The sequence below is a fragment of the Rhinopithecus roxellana genome, chromosome 3 (assembly GCF_007565055.1).
Source record: "Rhinopithecus roxellana isolate Shanxi Qingling chromosome 3, ASM756505v1, whole genome shotgun sequence".
NCBI lineage: Eukaryota > Metazoa > Chordata > Mammalia > Primates > Cercopithecidae > Rhinopithecus > Rhinopithecus roxellana.
In genome coordinates, this window is record NC_044551.1 from 54273721 (window position 1) to 54296510 (window position 22790).

At 46.8% G+C, this 22790-nt stretch overlaps 1 protein-coding gene and 1 non-coding gene across 2 annotated transcripts in view; both read left to right on the forward strand.

Annotated features, from left to right (window-relative positions):
- The window catches only part of ZSWIM6 (zinc finger SWIM-type containing 6), a 235281-nt gene that overhangs the window by 29208 nt on the left and 183283 nt on the right, over window positions 1–22790 (forward strand). The window lies entirely within an intron of this gene.
- Window positions 17127–17200, forward strand: TRNAT-GGU. The gene has a single exon. It is a non-coding gene; the product is annotated as a tRNA-Thr (tRNA).

Below are 22790 nucleotides of genomic sequence, written 5' to 3' on the forward strand. Positions count from 1 at the left end.
ACTAGTCTGTAGGCCCTTTGGTCTCATAATAAGTTCTTTCTGTTTATGTATACAATTCAGCTATGATTTGATTACATACTTGATTTTAGCTTTTTGCCAGCATAAATCTAAACACTGTATTGATTCTTAAACCTTAGTTTCAAAACGCTGTGTGAATGTGAGTGTGTTTGAGCAGAGATGGAGTCTTGCTCTGTTGTCCAAGCTGGAGCGCAGTGTCGGGATCATGGCTTACTGCAGCCCCGAACTCTTGGGTTCAGGTGATCTTCCTGCCTCAGTCTCCCAAGTAGCTGGGACTACAGGTGCACACCACCATGGCCCGCTTCAGAACACTGTTTTTAAGTTGCCCTTCACATTATTTGAGACTGTTTTTTATTTTAAATTTTAAGACAGAAGAACTATCTGTCAATTGCTTATTTTGTATGTTTCAGACTTCATTGGCTGAGTTATTTACAATAATATGAGTTAGGATTCATTTTATTTTCATAGAAGTTCAGTGGGTTGGTTAGGATATTTGGGATTTTATTTCTGGTAAAATACAATGAATGCTATTAATGAAATTATTGAAAGTAAGGGCAAAAATTGTAATTACTTTTGCACCAACATACTATATTTACTTTAAAAAATCATTCCTTTGGACTTGGCTGTGAAAATTAAAATAAGATAAAACCCTCATTTCTTAAAAACATTGTCTTCCATAGTAATAAGCTGTTTTACAGATTTGATATATATATATTTTGTATGAAGACAGAAGTATGGGTTTTCTTGAGTCTTGGATTTTACTATCCAGTTTGTAAAAAGGAGAAACAGACCAGTGTAAGATGTTCAATTCTTTGTTTTTTTGTAGTATTTTTCAAAATGTAGTCTCTGGTTCAGTAGCATCATCATCACCTCTTAATTTGTTAGAGATACACATTCTGGGGCTTCACATAGAGATACTGACTGGGAAACTCTGGAGATGGGGCCTAGCATCTGGGTTTTAAGTAAGCATTCCTGGTGATTCTGATACACATAGAACCACTGGCCTAATGTAGTGGTCAGGGTCCACCTAGGAAAAGAGAAACCACTCTTAAGTTTTTGAAACAGGAATTCAGTACAGGGGATTAGTTATGTAGGTTGTGTGGCTGAAACAGCAAGCTAGATTGAATGATGAGGCCTTTTAAAGCAGCATGAAGGTAATACACAAAGATAATACACTCACTAGGGTGAGGCTATGGGAATTTAGGAGCCAGGGTTCACCTCAGGAGACTGGAACCTCCTGGTAGGGGCAAGTAGGAGCTGGAGTCATGGAAGCAATGCAGCCATTGCTGGAAACACTACCGAAAGAAGAGATGGAAGGAGTGGGAGAAATGTTGTGAATCCTTCCTTCCTTCTCACCTGCCAGATTTCCACCAGTGCCTCTCCTAGACTGAACTCAGAGAAAAGCCAGCTGATCTAGGAGCCTGAGAAATGGGGTCTGGCAGTGATCAGCTCCCTTGAGATACAGAGCTCTCAAAGAGTGTATCTGTGGGTAAACACACCAGAACTGGCTCATGTAGTAATTACAGTTTAAAACAAAACATTCTAATAGAATTAAAAAATCTCAGAATAGAAGACAGTCTTCTTAATGAAATAATCATAGCTTTATGAAAACTAAACCATCCTTTTATAATTTCCCTGTTGGCTAGGGAAATGTTTTCACAGGTGTCTGTAAATTTGGAAACCTTACCTTATACCTTTGAAGGATTTTTTAAAAAATTGCCTGTTTACTCCAGGACCTGTTTTAACCCTGCTCTTCCTATTTAATGAGTTACCAAGCTGTCCTTGGTTGTTAGCGCCATCTTATGGCAGTCATGGGAAAGTTGCCGCCTCAGTTTTTGACAGCTTTCCTGGAATATCCTGAATGGTTTTTCTTTTCATATCTCTCCTCTCATTTATTGCTCAAAACTAAGTTCCACCATTTTGTATGTCTTCTATGCCTCTAGTTATTTCCTTGCCCCCTTTACTTTTCCAGTGTTCTCTTTTTTCTGTTCTTTTTGTTTCAGTTGTCATTATACATGGCTGATAAAGTTACTACAGTGATAGCCTTGTAACAAGGAAAATGCATCTTACAGAATTTTAAAGTTAGAAATAATGTCTTGAACATTTTAAGCCCTTGAAAAGATCTTGAACATCCCCAAAAATCTCTGCAAAAAAATCATGTATTTCCTCATTCTTTTAAGTTAATGTTTTTTCCCCCCAGACAGCATTATTTAACTGCTGTTATTTGAAGCAGTATTGTTTTAAAGTATTTATGAGAAATGGAAGCCTAAGAAGCACACCACAGTTTTCCCCCTTGATAGGAAACTGTGTTCTGAATTCCAACTGACTGTCAGAATCCAGTTATGTGTTAAATGGTCCAAAATAAAATCTAATATTTATGAATACAAATGACTCTGGAATATATAGTCTTCTTATATTTAAAACTTCTGTGTTTTCATTAACTTTTTAAATTCACATTCCAAAAATTAAGAAAATTGTAAATAGGTGAGGAACTGGTATGGTTTTACTTGAGAGCGTTTACAAGTACAAGGAAATGCTGCTAGTAAAAATTTGGAAATAGAGAAGGAGTTCTTTCCATTTCTTGAGCTCTGGTGGAAGACCAGTGCTATTGTTTTGTGTTTAAGGTGCTGAACCAGACGCTATAGAGCAGTGCTTCCCAGTCTCTTTTACTTCATAGCACACAGAAAATAATTTGTACTGCACTAGGATAGGAGGTGATTTCTAATTGTAGATAAGCTGCTAACAGGCTGGGCTGGTGATTGGATGCCACAGGTGTTGGCTGGCTCAAGACCTGAGGTATTGCTGTCTTGGAACTTTAATCTCTCATATGGGGAAGCTCTGCTGTATAGAGGACATTTCAGGTGTAATGAACGTTAGTCTCATTAGGAGCGCAATACATATAACACACATGGTGGTAAATTATGTTAGTGATGGTTTGGTGAAATGCTAAAGAAGAATAAGAGAGGTTCTGATTGAGATGGAAAGGATCTAACAAAGGCTCTGCAGTGGCAGTGGATCACAGAAGGCATTCCATCCATATATGGAGGGACCAAAGGCGGGGGTTTGGGGAATGCCAGGGATTTCTCTTGTGGTTGGGGTACAAGATTTGAGGATGCAAATAGGAGACAGGTATAGTGAGAACTAGTGTTGAGAAAGAAGGCAGGGGTTCAGGAAGGCCGTATGTGGCTGAATGGACTTGTGACCTTGGGTACCACTTTTTTTGTTTGTGGAGAATGACGTGATCTCACTGCCCCGCCACTGCACTCCAGCCTGGGCGACACAGCGATACGCCGTCTCAAAAAAATGAAATATGGAATGGAGAAATGATGAAATGATGAAATGATGAAATGATGAAATGAAATGATGAAATGATGAGATGAAATGATGAGATGAAATGATGAAATGGAATGGAAAGGAATGAAAAATGAAATGAAATGAAATGGAATGAAATGATGAAATGAAATGATGAAATGAAAAATGATGAAATGAAATGATGAAATGAAATGATGATGGAATGAAATGATGGAATGGAATGGAATGGAATGGACCTGATGCCCTGCTCAGCAATGCCTGATGCCCTGCTGCAATCCCTACCTGCAGGCTGCCCCTCCTGCAATGCCTCCTTGCTGCCCTGACGTAGGCCGTGCTCCTGCTGGCCTGGCCTGGCCCGCCTGCCCTGGCCTGCCCTGCTGCCCTCCTGCCTGCTGCCCTCCTGCCCTGCTGCCCTCCTGCCCTGCCCCCCTGGCCTGGCCTGCCCTGCCCTGCTGCCCTGCTGCCTGGCCTGGCCTGGCCGCCCGCCCTGCCTGCTGCTGCCTGCCCTGCCTGCCCTGCCCTGCCCTGCTGCCCTGCCCTGCCCTGCTGCCCTCCTGCTGCCCTCCCTCCTGCCCTGCCCTGCTGCCCTCCTGCCCTGCCCTGCTGCCCTGCTGCCCTGCTGCCCTGCCCTGCTGGCCTGGCCTGGCCTGGCCTGCCCGCCCTGGCCTGCCCTGCCCTGCCCTGGCCTGCCCTGCTGCCCTGCTGCCCTGCCCGGCCCTGCCCTGCTGCCCTGCTGCCCTCCTGCCCTGCTGCCCTGGCCTGGCCGCCCTGCCCTGTCCTGCCCTGCCCTGCTGCCCCGCCCTGCTGCCGTGCTTGCTGCTGCCCTGCCCTGCTGCCCTGCTGCCCTGCCCTGCCCTGCCCTGCTGCCTCCTGCCCTGCTGCCCTCCTGCCCTGCCCTGCTGCTGGCCTGCCCTGCTGGCCTGGCCTGCCCGCCCTGGCCTGCCCTGCCCTGCCCTGTCCTGCCCTGCCCTGGCCTGCTGCCCTGCCCTGCCCTGCTGCCCTGCTGCCTGCTGCCCTCCTGCCCTGCCCTCCTGCCCTGCCCTCCTGGCCTGGCCTGCCCTGGCCTGCCCTGCCCTGCCCTGCTGCCCTGCCCTGCTGTCTCGCCTGGCCTGCCCCCTGCCCTGCCCTGCTGCCCTGCTGCCCTCCTGCCCTGCCCTCCCTGGCCTGGCCTGCCCTCCTGCCCTGCTGCCCTGGCCTGGCCTGGCCTGCCGCCTGCCCGCCCTGCCCTGCCCTGCTGCCCTGGCCTGCTGCCCTGGCCTGCTGCCCTGGCCTGCCCGCCCTGCCCTGCTCTCGTGCCCTGCCCTGCCCTGCTGCCCTCCTGCCCTGCTGCCCTGTCCTGTCCTGCCCTGCCCTGCTGCCCTGCCCTGCTTGCTGCTGCCCTGCCCTGCCCTGCTGCCCTGCCCTGCTGCCCTGCTGCCCCTCCTGCCCTGCCCTGCTGCCCTGCCCTGCTGCCCTGCTGCCCTGCCCTCCTGCCCTGCTGCCCTCCCTCCTGCCCTGCCCTCCTGCCCTGCCCTGCTGGCCTGGCCTGGCCTGGCCGCCCTGGCCTGCCCTGCCCTGCCCTGCTGCCCTGCCCTGCTGCTCTGCTGCCCTCCTGCCCTGCTGCCCTGGCCTGGCCTGGCCGCCCTGCCCTGCCCTGCTGCCCTGCCCTGCCCTGCCCCTGCCCTGCTTGCTGCCCTGCCCTGCTGCCCTGCTGCCCCGCTGCCCTGCCCTGCTCCCCTCCTGCCCTGCTGCCCTCCTGCCCTGCTGCCCTCCCTCCTGCCCTGCTGCTGGCCTGCCCTGCTGGCCTGGCCTGGCCTGCCCGCCCTGGCCTGCCCTGCCCTGTCCTGCCCTGGCCTGCTGCCCTGCCCTGCTGCCCTGCCCTGCTGCCCTGCTGGCCTGGCCTGGCCTGCCCGCCCTGCCCTGCCCTGGCCGGCCCTGCCCTGCTGCCCTGCCCTGCCCTGCTGCCCTGCCCTGCTCTCCTGCCCTGCTGCCCTGCCCCGCTGCCCTGCTGGCCTGGCCTGGCCTGGCCGCCCTGCCCTGCTGCCCTGCCCTGTCCTGCCCTGCCCTGCCCTGCTGCCCTGCTTGCTGCTCTGCCCTGCCCTGCTGCCCTGCTGCCCTGCCCTGCTGCCCTCCCTCCTGCCCTGCTGCCCTCCTGCCCTGCTGCCCTCCCTCCTGCCCTCCCTGCTGCCCTGCTGCCCTCCTGCCCTGCTGCCCTCCTGCCCTCCTGCCCTGGCCTGCCGTGCCCTGGGCTGCCCTGCCCTGCTGCCCTGGCCTGCCCTGCTGCCCTGCCCTGCTCTCCTGCCCTGCTGCCCTGCTGCCCTGCTGCCCTCCTGCCCTGGCCTGGCCTGGCCTGGCCCGGCTGCCCTGCCCTGCCCTGCTGCCCTGCCCTGCTGCCCTCCCTCCTGCCCTGCTGCCCTCCTGCCCTGCTGCCCTCCCTGCTGCCCTCCCGCCTGCCCTGCCCTGCCCTGCTGGCCTGGCCTGGCCTGCCCGCCCTGGCCTGCCCTGCCCTGGCCGGCCCTGCCCTGGCCTGCCCTGCTGCCCTGCTGCCCTGCCCTGCTGCCCTGCCCTGCCCTGCTGCCCTGCCCTGCTGTCCTGCCCTGCCCTGCCCTCCTGCCCTGCTGCCCTCCTGCCCTGCTGCCCTGGCCTGGCCTGGCCTGGCCGCCCTGCCCTGCTGCCCTGCCCTGTCCTGCCCTGCCCTGCCCTGCCCTGCTGCCCTGCCCTGCTGCCCTGCCCTGCTTGCTGCTGCCCTGCCCTGCTGCCCTGCCCTGCTGCCCTCCCTCCTGCCCTGCTGCCCTCCTGCCCTGCTGCCCTCCTGCCCTGCCCTGCCCCCTGCTGCCGTGCCCTGCCCTCCTGCCCTGCCCTCCTGCCCTGCCCTGCTGCCCTCCTGCCCTGCCCTCCTGCCCTGCTGCCCTCCTGCCCTGCCCTGCTGGCCTGGCCTGGCCTGCCCGCCCTGGCCTGGCCTGCCCTGCCCTGTCCTGCCCTGGCCTGCTGCCCTGCCCTGCTGCCCTGCCCTGCCCTGCCCTGCTGCCCTGCCCTGCTGCCCTGCTGCCCTCCTGCCCTGCTGCCCTCCTGCCCTGCCCTCCCTCCTGCCCTGCTGCCCTGCTGCCCTGCTGGCCTGGCCTGGCCTGCCCGCCCTGGCCTGCGCTGCCTGGCCTGCCCTGCTGCCCTGCCCTGCTGCCCTGCCCTGCTGCCCTCCTGCCCTGCTGGCCTGGCCTGGCCTGGCCTGGCCGCCCTGCCCTGCCCTGCTGCCCTGCCCTGTCCTGCCCTGCCCTGCTGCCCTGCCCTCCTCCTGCCCTGCTGCCCTGCTGCCCTGCCCTGCTGCCCTCCCTCCTGCCCTGCTGCCCTCCTGCCCTGCTGCCCTCCCTCCTGCCCTGCCCTGCTGCTGGCCTGCCCTGCTGGCCTGGCCTGGCCTGCCCGCCCTGGCCTGGCCTGCCCGCCCTGGCCTGCCCTGCCCTGCCCTGCCCTGTCCTGCCCTGGCCTGCTGCCCTGCTGCCCTGCCCTGCTGCCCTCCCCTGCCCTGCTGCCCTGCCCTGCTGCCCTCCCTGCTGCCCTGCCCTGCTGCCCTGCTGGCCTGGCCTGCCCGCCTGGCCTGCCCTGCCCTGGCCTGCCCTGCCCTGGCCTGCCCTGCTGCCCTGCCCTGCTGCCCTGCCCTGCTGCCCTCCTGCCCTGCTGCCCTCCTGCCTGCTGGCCTGGCCTGGCCTGGCCGCCCTGCCCTGCCCTGCCCTGCCGCCCTGCCCCGCCCTGCCCTGCTGCCCTGCTGCCCTGCCCTGCCCTGCTGCCCTCCTGGCCTGGCCTGGCCTGCCCTGCTGCCCTGCCCTGCTGCCCTGCCCTGCTGGCCTGGCCTGCCCGCCCTGCCTGCCTGCCCTGCCCTGCTGCCCTGCCCTGCTGCCCTCCTGCCCTGCTGCCCTCCTGCCCTGCCCTTCCCTCCCTCCCTGCCCTGCTGCTGGCCTGCCCTGCTGGCCTGGCCTGGCCTGGCCTGCCCTGCTGCCCTGCCCTGCTGCCCTGCTGCCCTGCTGCCCTGCCCTGCTGGCCTGGCCTGGCCTGCCCGCCCTGCCCTGCCCTGGCCTGCCCGGCTGCCCTGCCCTGCCCTGCTGCCCTGCTGCCCTGCCCTGCCCTGCTGCCCTGCTGCCCTGCCCTGGCCTGCCCTGGCCTGCCCTGCCCTGCCCTGCTGCCCTGCCCTGCTGCCCTGCCTGCCCTCTGCCTGCTGCCCTCCTGGCGTGCCCTCCTGGCCTGCCCTCCTGGCCTGGCCTCCCTGCCCTGCCATGCCCTGCACTGCTCTGGGGCACCTGTAGAATGACCTAGAGCCTGCAGGCAGAGAAATCCCTGGGGAGGGGGAGGGCTTTGATCCAGGCTCGTTAAAGGCTTACAGCAGGTGAATGAAGATGGGTGGACTTGCTAAAGAGGGGACCCGCAGATTTTGCATATGATGTGAAGAAAAGCACCTCATATTTGGAGCCTGGATGAGGGAAAGGATGATAGGACTGTTTTCAGAATTTGATTCTGTATGGGAGACAAGGAACTCGATTTTGGATGTGGGTTTGATGCTTGAAGAGCAACAATTGTTAATATTGATAAAGTGCTTTCTAGGAGCCAGGTAGTGATCTAAAGTCTCTACTTTCTAAACTCATTTCATTTTCAAAACAAGTGTAAGAAGTAGGTGCTGTCAGTTAGTGTCCAGTCAGGAAAATGGGGGAAACAACCCCACCAAAAACCTACCATTAGATAGATGTTTTAAGCAGAGAAAGATTTAATGCAGGGTATTGGTTACAGTGATGTTGAAAGGGCTGGAGGACCAAAAAGAAAAAAAGTGTGTGTTGGGAGAGTGATGTTGGACCAGAAAAGCAGAGAGAGATAGAGATAGAGAGATTGTGTGTGTGTGTGTGTGTGTGTGTGTGTGTGTGTGTGTGTGTGAATGAATGTTGATTGTTGAATGAGTAAAAAGGAGAAGAGGATATTATCAAATACCAGGTATCTGCTGCTGCATAAAGTACATACCCTGCAGGTCTGCTGGAGATCTTCATTGGTTCTGCTGTTTTGGAGCCACCACAGATGATGATGGAGCCTACAGTTGTCTGTTACTGCTGTTGGAGGTATCACTAGAACCAAGAAACAAAAAAGGCCTTTTCTTTCTCTCACCTTGCAGCCTCTTGACAGTGTTTCCTGTGAGTGGAACCCAACTGAAAGGAAGTTGACAAGGGTGTTTGGAAAATATAGTTTATAGACTTCTATTCCTTTGTAATACAGAGAAGAGTTGAGAACCAACAGAAAAATAACTGGCAGAGGAAGTAACATTTTTAAACTTGCTTTACAGATGTGGAAATAGGCATGGAGAAGGTAAGCAGTTCTCCTGAGGTCACATAGCTACTACTTGGTAGAGTTGGGATGTGAATCCGGGCAGTGTGGCTTCAGAGCCTGTGCTCTTATCTCCTACTCTTTTATCTTGCCCCCACACATGGTAATTGTTTGATTTGTCTCCTTACTGCTGAGCACTTCAAATGAGTGGCTGTTTCCATTGATTTTACTTATCTAGTACTTATTTTTATTTTGATTTCTGTTACTGGCTTTAGTTTTTTACCCTCACCTTTGGAACATCTCTCTTCAAGGTCACCACTGATTTTATAGCCAATACAATGGGTTATTTCAGCTTCTGTTTCTCTTTAATCTTTTCCTGGCTTTTGATACCAGTAGTCATTTATATGGAATTTCAACTTTGACTTCTGTGATATTGGACTTGCTTGTTTTCCCCTTGTCTCACTGAGGCTCCTTGGTTTTCTTCTTTCTCTACCCTTTCCTTAAACCATTGCCTATCTTTTGAATTGAGTTTGAATTTAGGCGTATTATATAAGAAGCCCCTTAATGTTAATTTTATATTTAAATTAGGACCAATAAAAAGATGAAATACATATATATTCTTGTGGTTTTTTTCCTTGTGTATGTGTGTGTTTTTAGGGGTGGGCTAAAGTCTCAGAGGAGTGGGAGTAGGTCCCAATGTAGACTTTTCCCGGGGCTGAAGGAGAGAGATTTGCTTTTGAGTACCTACCATGTGCCAAGTGCTTTAAACACATTGCTTCCTTTTAATTACCCTGTGATTGGTAGTTTTTATTTTACAAATGAAGAAACTGACTTTGATGAAAAAGTAATAGAAGTGGGGTTGAAACCCTCATCTGACTGCTTCTGACAGCCAGGTTCTTTCCTCTGGATCACTTCTGACAGCCAGGTTCTTTCCTTTGGATCACCTGGGAAAAGCTCCAGTTTGTTATCTGTTAAATGAGGGAACTTGGCAAGATAATTTTTAAGGCCCATTTCAGCAGCAGCATCCTGATTCTATAACATACTAATTGTCCTGAGCAGTTACCTCTTTTCTAAGTAAATATTGAAAAAGAAAGCGTCCCACTACAGAAATGTCCTCTTTTGTTAAAACCAAGAGTACTGATAGGTTATTTGTAAGAAGTTATGAACTAGACAAAGACATTTAAAGTAGTCATGATACTAGATTCTCATGTTTGTTTCCAGGGAACCCCCTTAACTCCAAGTGAGGTTGCTGCCCAGAAGATTAGAAGCTGTGGCTTCTGATGACAGGGACTCAGGATAAAACTTTGGGACAACTCCAATCTAAACAAAAGGCAACCCTGTTATTCTATTATACTTTATGTTGAAAGCATTTGCTGCCAGATTATTAAGTATGATCCTTTCCTCGCAGGAAATTTAGTGTGAAATTTGCAAGAAGATCGTGGAAAACATGCATTAAGGACAAGATTCACTGTGGCGTGGTTTGGCGCCTTTAGAACACTAACAGACAAACCTAAAATGATTAACTATTATGTGAGTCTCCCACATGTCTTCAAATATGGAAATAGGTGGTTTAAATGGATACCAACATTCTCTCTTGGTATACAGTACTTACCATAAAATATCAAGTGAGTATTCCTAGATATGTGTCAGCAAAGTAAGTAAATTTCCAGGCTGTGTAGCATCTTTTTTTTACTGTCTTTACTTTGTAAATGTTCTCCAACCCTTATTCATTCATGCCTTATGTTTTTAAAATGGGAAATTGAGATACGCCTTTTTTTTTTTTTTTTTTTTAAGATGGAGTCTCGCTCTGTTGCCCAGGCTGGAGTGCAGTGGCATGATCTTGGCTCACTGCAACCTCCACCTCCCGGAATTACACCATTCTCCTGCCTCAGCCTCCTGAGTAGCTGGGATTACAGGTGCTTGCCACCACACCTGGCTAATTTTTTTTTGTATTTTTTTTTTAATAGAGTCAGGGTTTCACTGTGTTAGCTAGGATGGGGTCTCCATCTCCTGACCTCATGATCTGCCCGCCTCGGCCTCCCAAAGTGCTGGGATTACAGGCGTGAGCCACTGTGCCCGGCCTGAGATATGCCTTCTTACTAACTTTTTTTTTTTCCTTTTTTCTGAGACAGAGTCTCGCTCTGTCCCCCAAGCTGGAATGCAATGGCCCAATCTTGGCTTACTGCAGCCTCTGCCTCCCTGGTTCAAGCAATTCTTGTGCCTCAGCCACCTGAATAGCTGGAATTACAGGTGTGCGCCACCATGCTGGCTAATTTTTATATTTTGATGAGGTTTCACCATTTTGGCCAGGATGGTCTCCAACTCCCAACCTCAGGTGATCTGCCCACTTTGGCCTCCCAAAGTGCTGAGATTACAGTTGTGAGCCACTACGGCCAGCCTTAGCTTTTAGTTTTACAAGTTTTCCCTGTAGTACAGGAAGCTTGCACGGGGAGCCTCACCTCATGATTTTCCTCCCACCTCTCTGGCCACTGCTTCATCTGGTTTTGGTGGCTCTTCCTCTATCTGCCCTCTAAATGTTGGTGTCCCTATCTTCTAAGGCTGGGCAATTTTCTCCTACCTGATGCCCTTTTCTTAGATTATGCCAATTATCCCGAAGCTTTCTGTGCCATGAAGTGATGACTGCAGTTTTTATTTCCAGGTCTGACTGCTCTCCTGATTGCTTACTTATCTTTTATGTCTCTTTAGGTCTGGTAGGCATTTCAAGCCATTTTTAAGACTGCTACCCCCTGTAAAGTAAGAAAATTTGCATCACAACCCAGTACACACATACTGTAAATAACAGAAACAGATTTTCACAAGACAAGACTTACCCCTAAAACATGCCATGCTTGCTGATGTTCTCAATAATACTGTTTCATTTCCATTAAAAAATGCTTTCTGTGACAACACAGCATTGGCCTATCACCTCTTAGTGGTTCAGGAACCCACTATTTGAAAAACACTGTTCTTGAGCCACTGTAGATGTTTTTTAGAGATATTGTAGGGAGACAGCTGACATACTGGAGACTCTGCCCTCTTTTCCCCACCCCACAGGGGGCACTGCCTGCGAGGAATGTGTTAGATCTGAACCCACTGAGGCCAATCAAATGGAAAAGGTTCAGTACAGGCTAACAGCACCAGTTTACAAGGGTATCCATACAAGAACGATCACATCAACTCGTGGAAAGTGTCATCATGGAATCAGAGTAACCTCTTAGTTTTTCAGAATTGTTTGTTGTACAGAATTGGTAAGAATACTCTGTAATCTAGTGATGTATAGAACCAGTTTTGAATAGTAACAGAACTGCCTATATATGATTTTATAGTACTTACCTTGCATACTTCTGCTGAGCTCACAGAAGGCTGACTAAGCCTTTGTTCTCGACAGTCTCATCTCTGATCCCAAAGTGTTCTCATGCTTATTTTAGACCCAACATATTTTCTAATGAAGCTTCTGGAAATAGCTGGTAGGTATCATATTACGGAAACTTACTATTGGCACAGTGCCTTAATGATTAGTTGGCTTGGGGGGGTGGGGAGATACCCTAGCTATCGAGGATGGACATAAAAATACTTTGCTAATATGAGCACTGCTGAGGTTTAAGTCATTCCTGAGGTAAGCTAAAATATGTTTAAAGGTTATTAAAAAGACACAATTTCTCATTTAACATTTTGGTATTAACTTTAGAGGCCAAGAGTTTTAAGTAGTCTCTATAGGATAGTTTGTTTGTTTGTTTCTCTCTCTCTTTCCTTCCTCTCTTCTCTTCTCTTCTCTTCTCTTCTCTCTTCCTCTCTTTCCTTTCTTTTCTTTTCTTTTTTTTTTTTTTTTTTTTTTTGAGGCGGAGTCTCACTCTGTCGCCCGGACTGGAGTGCAGTGGCCGGATCTCAGCTCACTGCAAACTCCGCCTCCCGGGTTTGCGCCATTCTCCTGCCTCAGCCTCCCGAGTAGCTGGGACTACAGGCGCCTGCCACCTCGCCCGGCTAGTTCTTTTGTATTTTTAGTAGGGACGGGGTGTCACCGTGTTAGCCAGGATGGTCTCGATCTCCTGACCTCGTGATCCACCCGTCTCGGCCTCCCAAAGTGCTGGGATTACAGGCTTGAGCCACCGCGCCCGGCCCTCTCTTTCTTTCTTTCTCTTTCTCTCTTTCTTTCTTTTCTGGGTCTCACTGTTTCACCCAGATTGAAATACAGTGGCGTGATCACAGCTCACTGCAGCCTCAACCTCCTGGGCTCAAGCGATCCTCCCACCTCAACCTCCTGAGTAGCTGGGACTACAGGCATGCACCACCATGCCCGGCCCATAGTTTCTATTTCAGAAAACATAATAGCATACTCCCGCCCCTTTAGATTCAAAGGTAACGTAATTCTAAAATTGTAGTTGGTAGGTTTTTTTGCGTATACATTCTTGAATATTAGGGCAGCCTATTGTCAAGGATCCGAAAATTGTGGCCCATAGGCCAGATCCACCTGTTTTTGTATAGCCTGCAAACTAAGAATGTTTTTTACCTTTTTTTTAGTGGTTAGAAAAAAAAGTCAAAACAATAATATTTTGTGATGTGAAAATTATATGAAATTCAAATTTCAGAGTCTATAAATAAAGCTTTATTGTAGCACATCCATACTCATTAGTTTATGTCTTAGTCCTTTGGGGCTACTATAGCAAAATACCATAAACTGGATGGCTTATAAACAACAGAAATTGAGTTTCCTACAGTTCTGGAGGCTGGACAACCCAAGATCAAGGTGCTGGCAAATTCAGTGTCTGGTGTGAGCCCTATTCCTGGTTCATAGATGATACCTTCTTGCTGTGACCTCACATGATGGGAAGAATGAGAGGGTCATGCATGCCCTTGTATAAGGACACTAATCCCATTTATGAGGGTTCTGCCCTCATGACCTAATCGTCCCTCACGGGTTCTACCACCAAACACCATCACTTTGGTAAATTTTGGGGGGACAAAAAAAATTCAGACCATAGCATTTAATGTATTGTCAGTGACTAATTGCGTGGTCTAATGGCAGATTTGAGTAGTTATGACAGAAACTTTGGCCTTCAAAGCCTAAGATATTTACCAACTGGCTCTTTACAGAAAAAGTTTGCTGACCCCTGCCCTATTATGGTTCATAACCTTTTTGAAATGTGACACATGCCAGGCATGGTGGCCCACGCTTATAATCCTGGCATTTTGGGAGGTTGAGGCAGGCGAATCACCTGAGGTCAGGAGTTGGAAAACAGCCTGGCTAACATGGTGAAACCCCGTCTCTACTAAAAATACAAAAATTAGCCATTCGTGGTGGTGGGCGCTTGTAGTCCCAGCTCTTTGGGAGGCTGAGGCAGGAGAATCGGTTGAACCCAGGAGGCAGAGGTTGCAGTGAGCTGAGATCGTGCCACTGCACTCCAGCCTGGGCGACAGAGCAGGACTCTGTCTCAAAAAAAAAAAAAGAAAAAATTATATATATATATATATGTAGTTAATCAGCTTCTTGGATAGGGAATGACTGACACTGAATTTTGAAAAATGTTTGGGAATGGCAGTTTCTATGATGGGACACAGAAGTATAGCAGTGCTTGATACAGTTGCTGTAATAAGGATGGAACATTCTAAACTTTGTTTTTGATTTGACAGCTCTTTTATTTTTGAGGCATCTCAGATATATTTTGTGTGATCCTTCCATTTCACCCTCCCTTGTGTGCTTTTATTTTAATCCAGTGAAGACTTTGTCTCACAGTAAACAGTGTGATTATGTTCTCTTCTACCACTTAGCGGTTTTCAGTACTTAGGTTTGTCTAATGGGCTCATCACTGAAAGATGGAGTCAGTTTCCTTTGCTAACTTACTAGAGAGTGTGTGCAAATAGCATTACGTTGGCACAGTGTACTGAAAAGTTCTGTCAGACCATATTTGGCAGTGAGTTTGGCAAATTTATCTAAAAGGGAGACATCTGCCCAATACTTTAGTTCCTCTTCTGTAAAGCACCTTAAACCTCCAAATGTGTCTTCAATTAGGTATCTTCTTTTTTAAGATGGTCTCTTTCTGTCACCCAGGCTGGCAGTGATTTTGGCTCACTGCAACCTCCACCTCCCAGGCTCAAGTAATCCTCCCACCTTAGCCTCCTAAGTAGCTGGGACTACAGGCGCCAGGCACCATGCCTGGCTAAGTTTTGTATTTTTCATGGAGACTGTGTTTCACCATGTTGCCCAGTCTGGTTTTGAACTCCTGGGCTCTAAGCGATCTGCCCGCCTTGGCCTCTCAAAGTGCTGGGGTTACAGGCATGAACCACCACGCCCAGCCTAAGTGTCATTTTTAATTTCTTTTAACTCTTAGCCAGAAAAAGGTTGCATATGCTTTTATGCATTTTTTAAGCAGTCTGGTATACCAGCCTGAACCCACTTTGCCTGTCTTTGTCCTGTGTATTTGATTGGATGGGATAGTGGCAGTGCTACATTATAGTGTGCTCCAGTAAGACCAAGTTTATGTGTAGGTCTGAAATGTGTGGTATCCTCAGCATTCTTCAAACCTCACAAAGAAGGTGAATAAGCAAATCGAACTCTAAAAAGCCAGAACTAGATGTTACAATGTCCACATACTGAAGTTTTTCTCTTAGCTAATTGGAAAGACCCAGAATCTTCTCCTAGAATTTGGATATTCCTACTTATAAATTGTTTTAGAAAGTTTAGCTTTCTAATTTATAGTGTATTTGAAAGAGGCACATGCTCGTAGCACTTTGGAGGCTGAGGCAGGCAGATTGCTTGAGCCAGAAGCTTGAGACTAGCATGAGCAACATGGCGAAACCCCATCTCCACAAAAATACAAAAATTAACCAGACGTGGTGGCACACGCCTGTAGTCCCAGATACTTGGGGGGCTGAGGTGAGAGTATTGCTGGAACCCAGGAGATCGAAGCTGCATGAGCCATAATCTTGCCACTGTACTCCAGCCTGGGTGACAAAGCGAGATGCTGTCTCAAAAAAGAAAAGAAAAAAGAAAAAAAAGGCACAGAAGGGAATGCCTTATATGCAGGCACATCCCCAGTGTCAGCTTGATTAAGTGATAGCATGAAGAAGTAAAACCTTTAAAAAAGAAAGAAAACTGAAGAATTCAACAAGAGCAGTTTGAGGCCATGTGGTGTGGAGCCATCGTCTCAAACACCTCACCATCCCCTGAGGAGTCACTGTGTTACAGCTGAGATTTTTGATCCCTAAGCATGAGCTAGTCACTGTTTTCTAGGTGTTACATTTTCACAACAGTTCTGCAGTGCAGAAACGCTTACATCAGGCCTTAAGTGCCTTTTTTCTTTCTTTTTCTTTTTTTAAATTGAGACAGGGTTTCACTCTGTAGTCCAGGCTAGGTACAGTGGTGCAATCATAGCTCACTGCAGCCTTATACTCCTGACTTCAAGCAATCTTCCCAACTCAGCCTCCTGAGATTACAGGTTTGTACCACCATGCTTGGCTATTTCATTTAAACAAAGGTTTTTTAGAGATGGGATATCACTCTGTTGGTCTTGAACTCCTGACCTCAAGTGGTCCATCCTCCTGCCTTGGCCTTCCAGAGTCCTGGGATTACAAGCATGAGCCACTTTACCCAGATCCTTGTGTGTCTTTTGTTGTTGAGAAGTGCAAGAACATTTTCTCTAGCTTTCTCAAGATTGCATCTATAAGCACAGGAGCTAGGATTTGAACCCAGTTAGTCAGAGTCTGGAGGCTATGCTTTTTCCATTATCCCAAAGCCACACAAGAGAACAGGTAGATCACAGAGGCCATATAGTATAGTGGCTAGACTTTTTACATTCAGATCCCAGTTTTCTTACCTTCTGATTGGTTAAGTAATGTTTAGTGCCTCTGTTTCCACATTTATAAAGTAGATTTAAAAGTTGTTTGTGGCCGGGCATGGTGGCTCACGCCTGTAATCCCAACACTCTTTGGGAGGCCAAGATGAGAGGTATAACTTGAGGACAGGAGTTTGAGACCAGCCTCAGCAACATAGGGAGGCCTCCATCTCTACAAAAAATTAAAAAAATATTCAGCGAGGTGTGGTGGCACATACCTGTAGTTCCAGCTACTTGAGAGGCTGAGGCAGGGGGATCGCTTGATGCCAAAAGGTCGAGGCTGTAGTAAGTTGTGAGGATGCCACTGTACTCCAGCCTGGGCAACAGAGAAAGCGCCTGTCTCAAAAACCTACACCATAGGATTGTTGTGAAGAGTCAGTGAGATTTCATGTTTAAATAGCTGAGTGCCCAGTACATAATGAAGAACTCAAAACATGTTAGCTACTGTATTTTATATAAAACATAATTCTTAGTAATTCATAGTAGATACACCAATAAGTCTCCATACTTAAGAAGATAGCTATTTTAAAGTTTAGAAACATTTTACTCAGTTGAAATAATTTAAAAGTATTCATATTAATTGGTGTAATAAGTTAGGACTTATTTTAGGACTACTGCCAAATGACTATGCAAAATAATTGGCATAGTTATTCTAGATAATTGAAATGTCTTGCTTGATGTAAACAGTAGAAAACCGGCGCTGTGGCTTAGCTGGTTAAAGCGCCTATCTGGTAAACAGGAGATCCTGGGTTCGAATCCCAGCGGTGCCTGAGGTGGTGGGGAGTGATGTATTGCTGGGCACGGTGGCTCAAGCCTGTAATCCCAGCACTTTGGGAGGCCGAGACGGGTGGATCACGAGGTCAGGAGATCGAGACCATCCTGGCTAACATGGTGAAACCCCGTCTCTACTAAAAAAATACAAAAAAATTAGCTGGGCGAGGTGGCGGGCGCCTGTGGTCCCAGCTACTCGGGAGGCTGAGGCAGGAGAATGGCGTGAACCCGGGAGACGGAGGTTGCAGTGAGCTGAGATGCGGCCACTGCACTCCAGCCTGGGCGACAGAGCAAGACTCCGTCTCAAAAAAAAAAAAAAAAAAAACAGTAGAAAACAAGTGAGAATCCAAGTCTTTGCTATTGTGAATAGTGCTGCAATAAACATACGTGTGCATGTGTCTTTGTAGTAGAATAATTTATAATCCTTTGGGTATATACCCAGTATTGGGATGGCTGGGTCATATATGGTACATCTAGTTCTAGATCCTTGAGGAATCGCCACACTGTTTTCCATAATGGTTGAACTAGTTTACAATCCCACCAACAGTGTAAAAGTGTTCCTATTTCTCCACATCCTCTCCAACAACTGTTGTTTCCTGATTTTTTAATGATTGCCATTCTAACTGGTGTGAGATGGTATCTCATTGTGGTTTTGATGTGCATTTCTCTGATGGCCAGTGATGATGAGCATTTTTTCATGTGTCTGTTGGCTGTATGAATGTCTTCTTTTGAGAAATGTCTGTTCATATCCTTTGCCCACTTTTTGATGGGGTTGTTTTTTTCTTGTATATTTGTTTGAGTTCTTTGTAGATTCTGGATATTAGCCCTTTGTCAGATGAGTAGATTGCAAAAATTTTCTCCCATTCTGTAGGTTGCCTGTTCACTCTGATGGTAGTTTCTTTTGCTGTGCAGAAGCTCTTTAGTTTAATTAGATCCCATTTGTCAATTTTGGCTTTTGCTGCCATTGCTTTTGGTGTTTTAGACATGAAGTCCTTGCCCATGCCTATGTCCTGAATGGTACTACCTAGATTTTCTTCTAGGGTTTTAATGGTATTAGGTCTAACATTTAAGTCTCTAATCCATCTTGAATTAATTTTCGTATAAGGAGTAAGGAAAGGATCCAGTTTCAGCTTTCTACTTATGGCTAGCCAATTTTCCCAGCACCATTTATTAAATAGGGAATCCTTTCCCCATTTCTTGTTTCTCTCAGGTTTGTCAAAGATCAGATGGCTGTAGATGTGTGGTATTATTTCTGAGGACTCTGTTCTGTTCCATTGGTCTATATCTCTGTTTTTGTACCAGTACCATGCTGTTTTGGTTACTGTAGCCTTGTAGTATAGTTTGAAGTCAGGTAGCGTGACGCCTCCAGCTTTGTCCTTTTGACTTAGGATTGTCTTGGCAATGCGGGCGGTTTTTTGGTTCCATATGAACTTTAAAGCAGTTTTTTCCAATTAAAAAGAAAACAAGGGAGAAAAACCTCTGATCAGTCTGCCTCTGGTTTTCCTTTATGTTAGTCCTTGAATTTTTAAATAAATTCTTTTAAAATAATGTTTGGACTTTGGCTCAGTAGGAGGCTTACCTTTTAAATTACCAGTTTGCCTTTTGGGTAAGAATCTATGGATTTTCTATTATGGAGTGTTAGTAGATGAATCAACTCTTACTGCTGGCCAGCTATCAAGAAAGGACATATATCTGGGATGTCATCAAATAATTTCTTTTTGATCACATTGCTTGCATAAGAAGCAAGTCAGTCAGCTCTCTGTTGGAGATCTGGTAAGGGGAGGAGAGGCAAATGAGAGTGTCATTCACCCTACAAGTGTAGTTTCTGCTTTGACATCTAGCAGCTATGTGAACTTTTGTAGATCACTTAAGCTTACCACTTACCACACCTATGATGAGGTGATAATACCTGCCTTGCTTAACTAAAAACGCTTCTTTGAATATGAAGTGACATATAATGTGTGAAGGGAGCATGTTGAAAGATACAAAGAAAGGTATAGATACATTTTAGTTATCAAATAATATTTTGTATGTGATGTCCTTTTTAAACTAGAGTATTTACACATATTCATTTGTGCTTTTAGTATGTTGTACATCACTTCATTGGGTACTGGATATAGATTATAAACTTCTTCATACTATATTTTTCTAAGACCTGGAGACCCAGTGGCTTTAATAGCAAATGTAGCAGCCTTGGTTAACTAAAATGCTTCAGTCCCTATTGGAGAATTTATCTTATATAACATTTATTTCAATCAAAATAATCTTTCAGTATAGGTCAATGAAAGCCAAGTTACTATATGACAGAATTATCTGTGTAATTTGGTCATTGGATCAAACTCAGATACATTCTTTTGACATATCCTAGTGAAAGACCATTCTCTGTTCACCACCACTAACCAAAAGGCCAAATTCTCAGAATCCATTGTAGTAATGTATACTATATGGTTGGCTATGATTGAGTATTCCAGGGCTCAGGCTTAGAGAACCTGGGGGCTTGCCTGAACTGTTTTGGTTTGGTGCTTTGGGTACTCACCTCTTCTCTCAGAAATATTTTACTATCTAAGAAAGATTTATTTGAATGTGGACAGCCCTATTTATGTCTGCTTACTTGAGTGGTGGTTTGTGATGATCTTGACTGATGGGGCATTAGTTTTTCCCCTTGTATACCTCCTCAAGCACAACTCTGTATACTTATGTAAGAACCACCCACCATGTGAAAATAATATGCATCCCTGCCATACCTCAGAAACTGGCAGTGTAGTAGGGGAGATGTTAAGATTTGCAGTATTACTAAAAATGATTTTTTACCTAATGATGTTAGTTTTTTAGATTAAGAGTTAGATGGTATAAATGATTCTTCCTCTTCCCACAGATAATTCACTGGACATCTAAGATGTCAGATTTTACCAAAAAACAAACTAGAAAACAGAGGCTATAGCATAAATTAGATTATGGAACATTCCAACTTAAAACTCAAATGGCTTTCCAGTTTTATTTAGAATTAAATAACTTCTGAGATAACTTCTAAGACCCCAAGTGAAATCATAACCATTTTTTTAGCATCCTCTGTACAAAAGAACTTGAACTACATCAAACAAATTATGAATCATCCTTATTGCACTGTTATTTTTGATTTTTAAAAAAGTTTCAAAGAACACTCAGATTTCTATTCTTCTATTTTAAATTTGCAAATACCTTATGAAATCCTCCCCTCCCATTTTTTAAAAGCTGTATAAAAATAGTAGAAGCAATGAAATCACATTTTGAAACATGTGCAAGATACTGGGAAATGGGAAAAGTCATTCTATACCATTGTGTTAACCAACCATAGTCACTATTTTAGTGTTTTTCCTCCTTGTATTTTCTATGCATTAAATGCAGGTTTTCATTATTTGCACATTTTTATATCTAGCTCTTTCTGGTTTGACGTTGTATGAGAAGCATTTTTCTGTTATATACATGTTATGTGTAAACATAAATAATTCAGTGGATTTATATTTTATTTGACTGTTGTCTTATTTTGGGCATTTAAATTTGTTTCCAAGTTTTCATTTTATGCGTGAGGCTCAGATGAATGTCTCTATGCATGTGGAGAAAGCACTGCCCTTCACTCTGCCCATATTTTCTTTCGCCCTTAATATAGACTTCCAGAAGAGGAAATAGTGGACAAAAGGGCATGTTGGATGTTTTTATGGCACTTTATATGTATTACCAAATTGCCTACCAGTTTCACACACCAATTGCCAGCACTGGATATTAGCATAGTTTTACATTTTTTGCCAATTAACAGCAAAATAAAAAACAAAAGAACCCCTACAAGTTACCTGTTGTTTTAATGTGAAAATTTAAAGTTACTCACAAAGTTACGTATTTTCCCATATGTTTGCTTATTCATTGCATCTCCTATTTTGTGAACTTTACTCCTATCCTCTTTTTCATCCGTTGATAAAGGTTGTGGAGGGCCATAGTGTTGGACAGCAAGGGCTCTGGGGACACTTTCAGGTCTGCATCTGGGCTCTGCCCCAGGGTGGGGAATATGTCCTGGGGACAGAGGAGTGGAAGATTTTTTATTTTTGGGAATTCAGTTTCTATTATTTTTTTTCCCTAAACTTAGAAAAATTCCTTGCCTTTTCAGATGTTTAGTCGCCAGTTCTGAATTTCTTCAAGTTTAGAAAGTTCTTTTACCTCCTTCACCTAGATTTTATTTTATATTTTAAACGCTTAAAATTGATGACTTTATCAACTATCTATGCTTATTATGAAGATATAACAGGCATTCCTTAGAAATGAAATTTCTCACTTTGAAATTATAAAATTGGCACTGCATTTATAGTAAAACTAGATGTTCAGAAGTTTATTGGGTAATGATGTTGTTTAAATAATTGGTTAATGTCTACCTAAATTGCTTTTATTTTAAAGAGAAGCAGGTCAGAATTTTGTTAGGTATATTAGCTAGTGCGTGGCATGGTGATTTGTTAGGTTTTGGGTACTATAAGAGAGTTTTATTTGTTTAGAAGTAGTTGGCAAGATATTTATCTTTTGATTTTTTTTCTTAAAGGTGAGTTTTATATAGGAATCTGTACCTCCGGATCACGTGGCTTTGTGTACTGGGTGTCCAGGGAGCAATTAGGAGGGCAATCTGTAAGTCTTTTGCCTCAGGGCGGAACCATTAGGTGTGCTGTGTATGTGCCTCAAGGAGTGTAAATAACTAAGCTATTCATGTACTCATCAATTTCCTTTCAAGGCATCTGTAAAACCTTTAATCTGTGGAAGAATCAGAGAAAGTTGACCTGTTGTATTATTATACTCCCTCACCTGAATATTTTGATAAAGTATATTTTAGAATTTACAGATTGGACATTAAGCACATGAACTTTAAATTCCATTTTCCATTTTGATGTGAATGTTCTAAAAGTTCCCTTATGATTTAAATGTAAGCAGATTCTTTAAAGCGCTACTGGAAGATGGCCGAATAGGAACAACTCCAGTCTCCAACTCCCAGCGCGAGCGACACAGAAGACCGGTGATTTCTGCATTTTCAACTGAGGTACTGGGGTCATCTCACTAGGGAGTGCCGGACAATCGGTGCTGGTCAGCTGCTGCAGCCTGACCAGCGAGAGCTGAAGCAGGGCGAGGCATCGCCTCACCTGGAAGCGCAAGGGGGAAGGGGATCCGTTTTCCTAGCCAGGGGAACTGAGACACACAACACCTGGAAAATCGGGTAACTCCCACCCCAATACTGCGCTGTAAGCATACAGGCATTCCAGGAGAATATATCCCACACCTGGCCGGGAGGGTCCCACGCCCACGAAGCCTCCCTCACTGCTAACACAGCAGTCTGCCGCGATCTATCCGCAAGGCAGCAGCGAGGCTGGGGGAGGGGCGCCCGCCATTGCTGAGGCTTAAGTAGGTAAACAAAGCCGCTGGGAAGCTCGAACTGGGTGGAGCTCACAGCAGCTCAAGGAAGCCTGCCTGTCTCTGTAGTCTCCACCTCTGGGGACAGCGCACAGCTGAAGACCAACAGGGGAAGTAGCCGGAGCCGGTGCAGACGCGAACGACTCTGTCTGACAGCTTTGGGGAGAGCCG